Source organism: Hydra vulgaris, chromosome 01 (assembly GCF_038396675.1).
Source record: "Hydra vulgaris chromosome 01, alternate assembly HydraT2T_AEP".
Taxonomy (NCBI): domain Eukaryota; kingdom Metazoa; phylum Cnidaria; class Hydrozoa; order Anthoathecata; family Hydridae; genus Hydra; species Hydra vulgaris.
Genome location: NC_088920.1, coordinates 38,383,324 through 38,393,015, shown reverse-complemented (window position 1 = coordinate 38,393,015; position 9,692 = coordinate 38,383,324). Strand labels below are relative to the sequence as shown.

General features: G+C 26.8%; 1 long non-coding RNA gene across 1 annotated transcript; it reads right to left on the bottom strand.

Annotated features, from left to right (window-relative positions):
- Positions 1-1,901: 1,901 nt before the first annotated feature.
- Positions 1,902-8,552, bottom strand: LOC136075323 (uncharacterized). Its single transcript, XR_010635836.1, has 3 exons — positions 8,419-8,552; positions 2,060-2,132; positions 1,902-1,943 (listed from the first exon to the last, which is right to left on the bottom strand). It is a non-coding gene; the product is annotated as an uncharacterized LOC136075323 (long non-coding RNA).
- Between the last annotated feature and the right edge of the window lie 1,140 nt (positions 8,553-9,692).

Sequence of the window (9,692 nt, the reverse complement as noted above, 5' to 3'; positions counted from 1 at the left end):
TATTGTAATTTGCATCCTAACGCTAAAACGAAGAGCACCGTAGAGTATTTTGTTGCCTCTAATCACCCCGAAAGAACCATTAAACGTTATATGGCAAAGTGGAAGAACAATGAGCCAAAGTCTCGTAAGCCTGGATCACGCAGAAAACCAAAAACTATGACTGCTGGGAACATCAATCGTCTGAAAGGTCTTTTGAACAACCGGTCTGGAACTTCAACAAGAAAAATTGCAAATAAATTCAAGTGTGACTATTCCTACATTGTAAAAACAATAAAAAACAAAACAAACATTTGTTATTTTAAGAAAAATAAATCCCTGATCGCACTGAGAAACAGTTAAAGCAGTTGCAACTAAAGTGTGGAAGAATTTGTCGCAAATTCAGAAACCGCGACTTTGTCATTGACGATGAGTCTTATTTTACATTTAAACATACAAATAAAATTCGAATGTTGGATTTTACTCAGATGACGCAAAAAATGCACCAAAAAAAGTAAAATATAAGCGCAAAAGCAAATTTGAAAAAAAAATTCTTGTGTGGATTACCATATCCCCTCGTGGAATCTCGAAACCATTTATTGTTCCTGCGAGACTGGCAATTAACCAAACAGTGTACAAAAATGATTGCATCATCAAACGATTGATTCCTTTTATCAACAAACATCACAGTGATGGTAATTATGTATTCTGGCCTGACTTGGCCTCTTCACATTATGCTAGAAGTGTGACCAATTACCTCGATGAGAAAAGTATCCGTTATGTAACAAAAATTGATAATCCAGCATGTGTCCCAGAATTACGACCAATTGAAGATTTCTGGTCAATCCTTAAAGGCTACGTGTATGAAAACAATTGGGAAGCTGAAAGTGAAGATTAGCTGCAAAAAAAAATCCATTCTTGTTTAAAAAAAATTGATAAAAATCTTGTACAAGGCATGTGTGAACATGTATACAAAAAAGTTGATGCCGTACGTCGTAATGGCGAGAAATCATTATTGCAGTCCCGAAAATAAAAAACTAATATATTGTTTAATATTCTGTACAATATTTTTTGATCATTAAACTTTTAGTTTTACTATTACTGTCTGTGTTTATTTTGTGCCGAATTTTTGTCACCAGGGGTTAAAGCTGCTTACAGCAACTTTACAACAAGTGCAAACTTTAAAACAATTACAAACAAAGCTTTACGATTGGGCCTATTGCAACTATTTTCCGACTTAATTATGAATTAACTTTTGAATAACCAAGAAAAAAAAAAAAATTATTACGCGGTCGAAAATTTAACAATTTGTTTCAAAAAGTTTTTATTGAAATTTTATATTGTCTTATTTAGAAAGTGATTATTTTCAATATGATCAAAAAATATTTGCAAAATATATATTTAATAATAAATTAGGGGTATAAAGTTACAACTATTTCATTCTACCCTACTCTACTCATTTTTTCAAAAAGAGCACGCACATTTTTAACATTGTTTACATGCAGATAAGAGCCATTCCCATAGAAATTTTCTTTGTACAAAAAACATCTTTGTACAAAGCCTAACAGCCTATTTTTCAAACTGTTAAGGATACGCTTAAAAAATAAATGCTAATATGATTTCACATTTATAATTACAGTGCTATTAATAATTGGTATTTTATATATAATAAATAGTTTAGTAAACAATTTATTTGGCTATAAAATACCAATTATTGGTTAGATATATATAAGATATCAATTCAGGTTTTTTTAAAAATATTACACATAAAACAAACACATAAGAATTTCGTTATTGACCAACTTTATTTCGGAACTTGAATTTGTGAACTAAAAAACCTTTTGATAAAGCAAAAACTTTCATCCAAAATCGTTTTATCCGAGACGAAGACAGACGAGACATCAAGACAAGATGACATCAAAGAGTTTTTCAATCTAAATCTTCGTCATCAAAAAGATCGCCAAAATCTATGAATTTAACAAAAAGATTACAAGAACCTAAAAAGATCACAAGATCTGAAATGGGCGAGAAAATTTGTTTAAAGTATGGCTTCATCTTAATAATCTAAAATGTTTAACAGTACCGTTATTGAAGTCTCCATGGACATATCTTTCATTTCCTGCAGTTTCTATTTGCGACGACGATCCAGTTGTAACCTAAAATATTTAAAGCAATAAATGTAACTTTTATTGATTTTGAAATAAAACCACAAAGTAATTTTTATATTAACAAAAAAAGATTTTGATAAAAAAAATCGATGCCACAAAAATAAATTTGATACAAATAAATCGATATCACAAAAATAAATTTGACACAAAAAATGCTGAAAAAAGATTTAAATACTAAAAAAATCAATCCTAAACAGTGATTTAATTAAAAAAAAAATCACGATAAAAATATGTTAAACAAATATTTTTATTTAAACCTAAGGGGTTTATATCTAATATATCCAAATGGCTATATTATATATAAACCCCTTAGGTTTATATCTAATATAGCCAATTATTTTAAGAAAACTAATATATTTAAAAATAGAAGGATAATATATCCAACTTTTTGTAATTAAAAAAGCGATAGTGAAACTTTTTAAAAAGATCGCAACAGAAAATGGCGCAACCGATTTCAGCATTTCACTGAGTGATAACTTTTATTGAAGGGTTAAGTTCTTTACATACTCTATAATTCTTTATAGACAGTCTTACTCTTGATAAATTATTGCATTATACACTAACATTTTTGATAAAGCATTATTTTTAAAAATTCATTCTATTATTTTTTTATCATCTCCAAATAAGGGTACAGCTCTAAAACTCAATGGTTTTAAGGTAGGCTAGCAGTAAAATTTCTCAAACTTATTGCACATGTGCCAAGTAATATTAGCCATATTATGACAAGTGGGTCATTCCATATAAGATAGTCATATTTCAAAAATATTTAAACTGAACATTAGAAATAGATTTTTTTAAATTAAATTAACAGTCACATTAGTGCATCTAAAAAAAATTCTCACTTCGTCATTTATTTTTATGCATGTGTAGATGTTCAAAATTTGGTAGCCATTTTTAATACTTTATGATATAAAAGACATGGATTTCTTAACATGGAGTTGTGTTAAATTCTCAGATTAAACATTAATGATTAAATAAGTTTGTTAATAAGTGATATTATTATTATCTCAATTATTAGTTGGTATGCTACTAAAAAGAAAAAACGCATTTTTCACTGTCACCATCGACTATTATAACAAATTTAGTTTTTTTATACATGACTATAGTGTCAAAAATTCAAATTATTCAGTAAATTTAAATTACTCTCAAAAGCAATTTAAATTTAACAATTTAAATTACTTTTGAGAGTTATTTAAAATGGTAAACTTAAATTACTTATTTAAATTACTTAAATAAATTTTTGAGTAAATTTAAGTTATTTAATAAATTTTTATGCTATAATCTAAAAGTTTCATCTTGTACTTCTTCTACATAAGATTCATGCTATTATCCCACCTCTTACTACTACTTCAGGCTGACTGTGAATCTTTACATAATTTTCTTTGTTATGGTTCTTGGGCTGATGTTTGTGTCTCAGCAAAAAACTGCACCTTCTTTATTATCTGTTGGAATCAGGCATCATTTGTTAACTTTTATTCATTCTTGTTGGTTTTAAGTCAAGTCTCAATGTTAGCCTCGCTCAATGTTATAATTTTCTACTTGTGTTGCTGCTATTTTTAATAATCATTTTTTTTTCTTCTTTTTTTCCACAAAAATTTTTTTAAGAAACAAATGCCTTTTTATTGTTCCAAGAGGTTGACGCAAAAAGGTATTGTCTGACACTAAAATCTATTATTCTCAGATCACTAAATCTTGTATTTTATCTCAGAAATTAGGTTCTAGAGATTTTTGGGAAATCTTCAATAATATCATTATTCTAAGGAAAACTATTCCATCTCTAATACATGGATCTGATCTTATTATCTATTTCTATTTGCAAAAAACTTTTTTCTCTAACTCATCTCTTGAATCTAATGACAACACTATTTCCATCATCCCAAGGAAACAGCTTAATCTACAGTTAAACATCCAAATCACTCTAACATTGGTGACTTGAAGTTCTTCTCTACACATTGCAGTCCAGACTTATGTATTCCTATCATAGTCTTACAAAAGTGCTCTCTAGAATTCCTTTAAGTTTATTAAAACTATTATAATAAGTGCTTGACTAAACTTTATTTTTTTGCCTGCTGGAAAATGGCATTTGTGCTTCTAGTTTTTACAAACTCTGAAAAACACTCTAATCCCTCTAACTATTATCCTATCAGTCTTCTCTTTTTAATATCACCAAGACTGTGAGACTTTTACAGGTGACAGGAATAGTGTCCAAAAATAAACTTCAGAATTGTGTCGAATATATTAAAAAGGCTTAATTCGAAAACAAAAAAAAAGGAATAGTGTCGCAAATAGTAAAAACAGAATAGTGTCACAAATAGTTATTTTCAGCAATTGCTTACTCGTTTTGTTTATCTTTATAACATACGGCTTTTACCAAAAAAAAGAAAAAAAAAGAAAAAAAAGGCAGCAGGCTATTTCAGTATAATACCAGATATGTTATCTAAAGACACATTTTTGTTTTCGACACTATTCATTAAACTCCTTTGTGACATTATTCCTTTTTTTTATTTTCAACACTATTCGTTAAACTTCTTTGCGACATTCTAAGATCTCATTTTGAGACTTAATCTCACTTAATTTCTGACCATCAATGTGGATTTTAATCTTTTGGTTCTACAGCTGACATGTAAACTGTTGTAGCAAATAAAATTAATGGGCATTAGATGAAAGTCGTAGGGCAAGGACTATTGGTCTTGACATACTAAAGGTTTTTGATCAAGTCTAGCATGCTGGTCATTTTAATAAGCTTGCTTCATATTGCTTTTCAGGGAAAATTTTAAAATTTTTTTGAATTTTTTTTCTAATTGCAGTATCAAAATTATCCTTGATGGACTTCATTTCAAGTAATTGCTGGGGTACCATATGGTTACATCCTTGGTTTTGTGTTGCTCCTTATAATATTAATGATCTTCCTGATAATCCTGTAAAACGGCTCTATTAGCTAATGACACAACTATATTCTTTGACTATGATAAAAAGCCATCTTTTTTGAAAAGCAGCAAATCTTGAATTTGATCTCTCTTCTTATTCTCTATTCAGTAACAGCTTACTCACTGCTCGGCTGCTGAATTTTAAACCAAAGAAAAGTTGCTAATAATTATTGCAATATTGTTGATATTCCTATATTGAACTACTACTGAGTCTTCTACATCTCTACATCTTCTCAGATTATCATCTACTACTGACATCTCATAGAAACCATATAAATAATCCCTTGCAAGGTAAACACTTGCTAAGGTCATTATCATGCTCATCATTTTTTAACTTTTGATTCCATTCACTACTTCTACAAATTTCTTATTTGTCCTTGTATGGAATACTCTTGTCATATTTGTGATATTTAGTTTTTCTAATGAGGTTCTGTCTCATTAGAAGAAGCAGGCCAGCTCATTTTTGAACCTTTAAACAAGGTCCGAAAACGCATTGTAAATGTTGTTGGAACTGCTCTAACTGCTACGCTTGAGTTGCCGTCCCATTTTTCTTTTCTCAAAATACTACCATGCTTTGCAACTTTTAGAAATAATTAAAATTTCTTGGGAAGATAATTAATACATCTTGGGATGATACAATAGAAAACACATTTTGTTGAATTATCTTTTTGGTTTCATTATGGATCTAAAACTTTTGATAAAACCTGGGTATAATACTATTTGTTTGTATTATTGGATCTAAAGCATACCTTTAAGGTTGATTTTTTTTTTGTATATGGACATACTGTAATATACAAATCAATTTTATCATTAAATAATCAATACTTACACATATTTTAGCTGTTATTTTTTTACCTTTTTAGCATATGTGGCTTATACTTGGTAACAACCATGACATGCAACTATTTTACTTTAGGAAAAAGGAAAAAAAATATTTGAAAATCTACTTTATCAAACTATGTGTAATAAATAAACAACCTAGTTTCAACAATAATTTTATTTTTAGTTAACTAATATATAATAATAGCTATAAAACAAAATGGTGCTACAATATGCCTGTTTCATAGCTGCATATATTAAAGATATGAAACTTATTTAACTTAATAATAAATTATTTTCAACTTTTATAAGATCTTGTATTGCAAAAACTTTTGCCTAATTTCTTCTAAAATAAATGTGAAAAAATAAATAACAAAATTGAATGTAAAAATATATAACTATTATAAATAAATTTAAAAAATAGACAAAAAATAAATGTATTAGTTTACTTTAAATTGATAAAAGCTAATTTGCAAATAAAATATCTTAATTCAATTCAGAAAAGCAATCTATGATTTTATATATGAAAACCCACTAGGGGCTATTTTAGGAAAATAATTTGGGTGGCAGAGCCCCTCCCTCACCCATGCCGGCGCCTGCCGAAGAGAAATTTGCGGTATGTAGACATTTTTTTGCAAAAAAAAACAAACAATATTTGCTGCAAAGAAAAAAAATAAAGGTCCTCAATTTCTAAATTTGGGCAGCACCCAAATACAGTCAGCGCTGTAGAAAATGGTCTAGAATAGCCCCTGACCACTAATTAGCATTATTTAAACAATTTAAAACAAGGATATTTTATAATTATCTTAAAGACATTTTATAAATATATCTAAATTCTAAAAGTTATCACCCTAAACATACATTAAAAAAAAACTATACCCTTTGACTTAACTAAATAAATTATCTGTTTTGTTTCTAACATAATAAAGATTAAAATACTTTACATTTTATTATGAAAATCTGTTTTAAAAAACTAGTTTTGATTAGTTAACAACCTCATTGTACTATCACTAGATATGTACAGGATATGATTTCCGCCAGATACCTGAAAAAATTTACTAGATAATTTACTATATTTTTATATGATATCTTGTCAGATTTGAAACATATTCAAAAAAAATTTTTATTGGGTTTATGTTTATACTTTATAAACCTAATAAAACTTTTGCAAATAATCATTTGCAAGTCTTACTAAAGATAGAACTTTATTAAAACTTTGCCAAAGATGGAACTTTTTTAAGTCATATCTCTAACTAACCTCTAACTACAGCACAATTTTTTAAGTATATCAAGTTTTAATAATATATTAATAATTTATCATAAGTATATCAAGTTTTAATAATATATTAATAATTTAATACAGTTTTAATAATATATTAATAATTTATCATAATAATATCATATTAATAATTTCATAATATCATATTAATAATATCATATTAATAATTTATCATTTAATAATATATTAATAATTTAATACAGTTTTAATAATATATTAATAATTTAATACAGATGATGGAATTAGTTTTAATAGTTTTCATTAAAAATGAATGTAAAATTTTGAAATGAACATTTGATTGCTGCAAGTTATGTACTATGTACCTTTAGTTTGTTAACTGTTTTATAACATCATCATGAAAAGTATGAAACACTAAATCTTAAATTCTAAAAATATATATTTTTTATCGTACAATCGATGTGATGTGTTTAACGTTCATATATAGAACCAGATTATTTTTTTATTTAAGAAGCTCACATGAAAAAACAGAAAACAAAAAATAATTTTTTCGATAACAGTTATTAAGTGACACTACATTATTAAAACAAATAATTTTTAATATAAATCTTTAATAGTTTCTTTTAAAAATTTTTATAAAATATTTTTTAAATTTTAGACAACTGTTTATAACAGTATTTTTTTTATAATTGCAAATTACAAATGTTACATTTCCTTAAAAATATTGAATATTAAAATTATTCCATCATTATGGTGTAGTGGTGTTGTGATAAAGCACTGGCTTCATAAGCAACAAGTACCAAATTCAAGTTTAATTTTTAACCCTGGTTATACATACTCAACTTGTTTCTCAATGTAGGGCCGACAACCCTGGGAGGGCCATACATGCCCCCTCAAATAATTTTCTAAAAGGACCTTTTTTTAAAATAAAAAAAATTCTAGATATAGAAGACAATTGTGCCCCTCCACTTCGAAACCTGTGTTGTCGGCCATGCAATGCAGAAAACCAAAAAAACAAGAAAACACAACAATTGAAAAAAACAAAAATTGCCAACACAGTCAAGGTTCATTGAGTTGTAAGATTGAGACAGGATTATTACAAAAAAAAAAAAAAAAATTAAAACTCTAATATTTTTCAGTCATGAGGAGGTCAATACAGTTATGAAAAATGTTATACATAAAAAAAATACATTAAAAAAATACGTTTACAAAGATAAGCCAATAATGATTATTATTACTAAAAAATAAAAAGTAGTAATAAAAAATAAAAAAGTAAATAAGAAGAAATAACCTCATCAGATTCCCAGAAACTTGCGCTTTCTGGAAACATTTCATCTTGTTCAACAGGCTTCATTGTTTATTTTATTGTATCTAATTATAATAGTAAACTTTTGTTAACTTACACATAAAAAAATTGCTTTTTTACTTTAGACACTATATGCTGTAAGCAATTTACACATTTTAATATAAGTTCATCATTTATATATAAAAACAATTCATTTTCAATAAAAAAATTATTGAAATTCTGAGCTTTTTTATAGCATATTTATATAGTTTTCGGAAAAATATTCAAACATTTAATTTAGAACTTTAAAAAAATGGTTGGCCCATTACTTCTTCAATTTTCATTCTGATAGGTCAAAATATACTTTTCCTGGAGTGTTAAGGGGTGACACTATACATTCATAAATAACATTTAGGATTCAGCATGTAAATATATATACATATGCACATAAATATATATACATACATACATACATATATATATATATATATATATATATATATATATATATATATATATATATATATATATATATATAAATATATATATATATATATATATATATATACATATATATATATATATATATATATATATATATATATATATATATATATATATATATATATATATATATATATAGATCTATAGTTTGTTGGCTTTGGGAAGAGCGGAAGGAAAAAAGTGATTCTTACGCCAACATATACGTCACTTTTAATTACTTTTAACTTTTGTCCAACATTTCCGTGTTGGACGAAAGTAAAAACCATTAATTTAATTACAAATTAATCGTTTTTTAAAAAAACCACAAAAACGCAAATTTAATTGACCAGAATGTTTTTAAAAACATTCTGAATGTTTTTAAAACATTTTGAATGTTTTTAACAATATAAACAATGTTTTTATTTTTATTTTTTTTATAAAATGTTTTTATTTTTATTTTTTTTAATAAAATGTTTTTATTTTTATTTTTTTTACTGTAAATCATGCGCGGAGTGTTGCTACATCGACTATCTTATAGCCTGACTCGCAAGGGAGTGCTGCTACATCGACTGACAAATAGCCTGACTCGCAAGGGAGTGCTGCTACATCGACTGACAAATAGCCTGACTCGCAAGGGAGTGCTGCTACATTGACTGAGGGTTTGGTTGGGGCAGGCAGTCTATCATTATTAAAAAAAAAAATTTCCGGTCTTGCATTTTAATTTTTACTTTTTGCCAACAAAATATGGAAAAAACTTTCGGACAACATCTAAGGGTTCTATATATATATATATATAT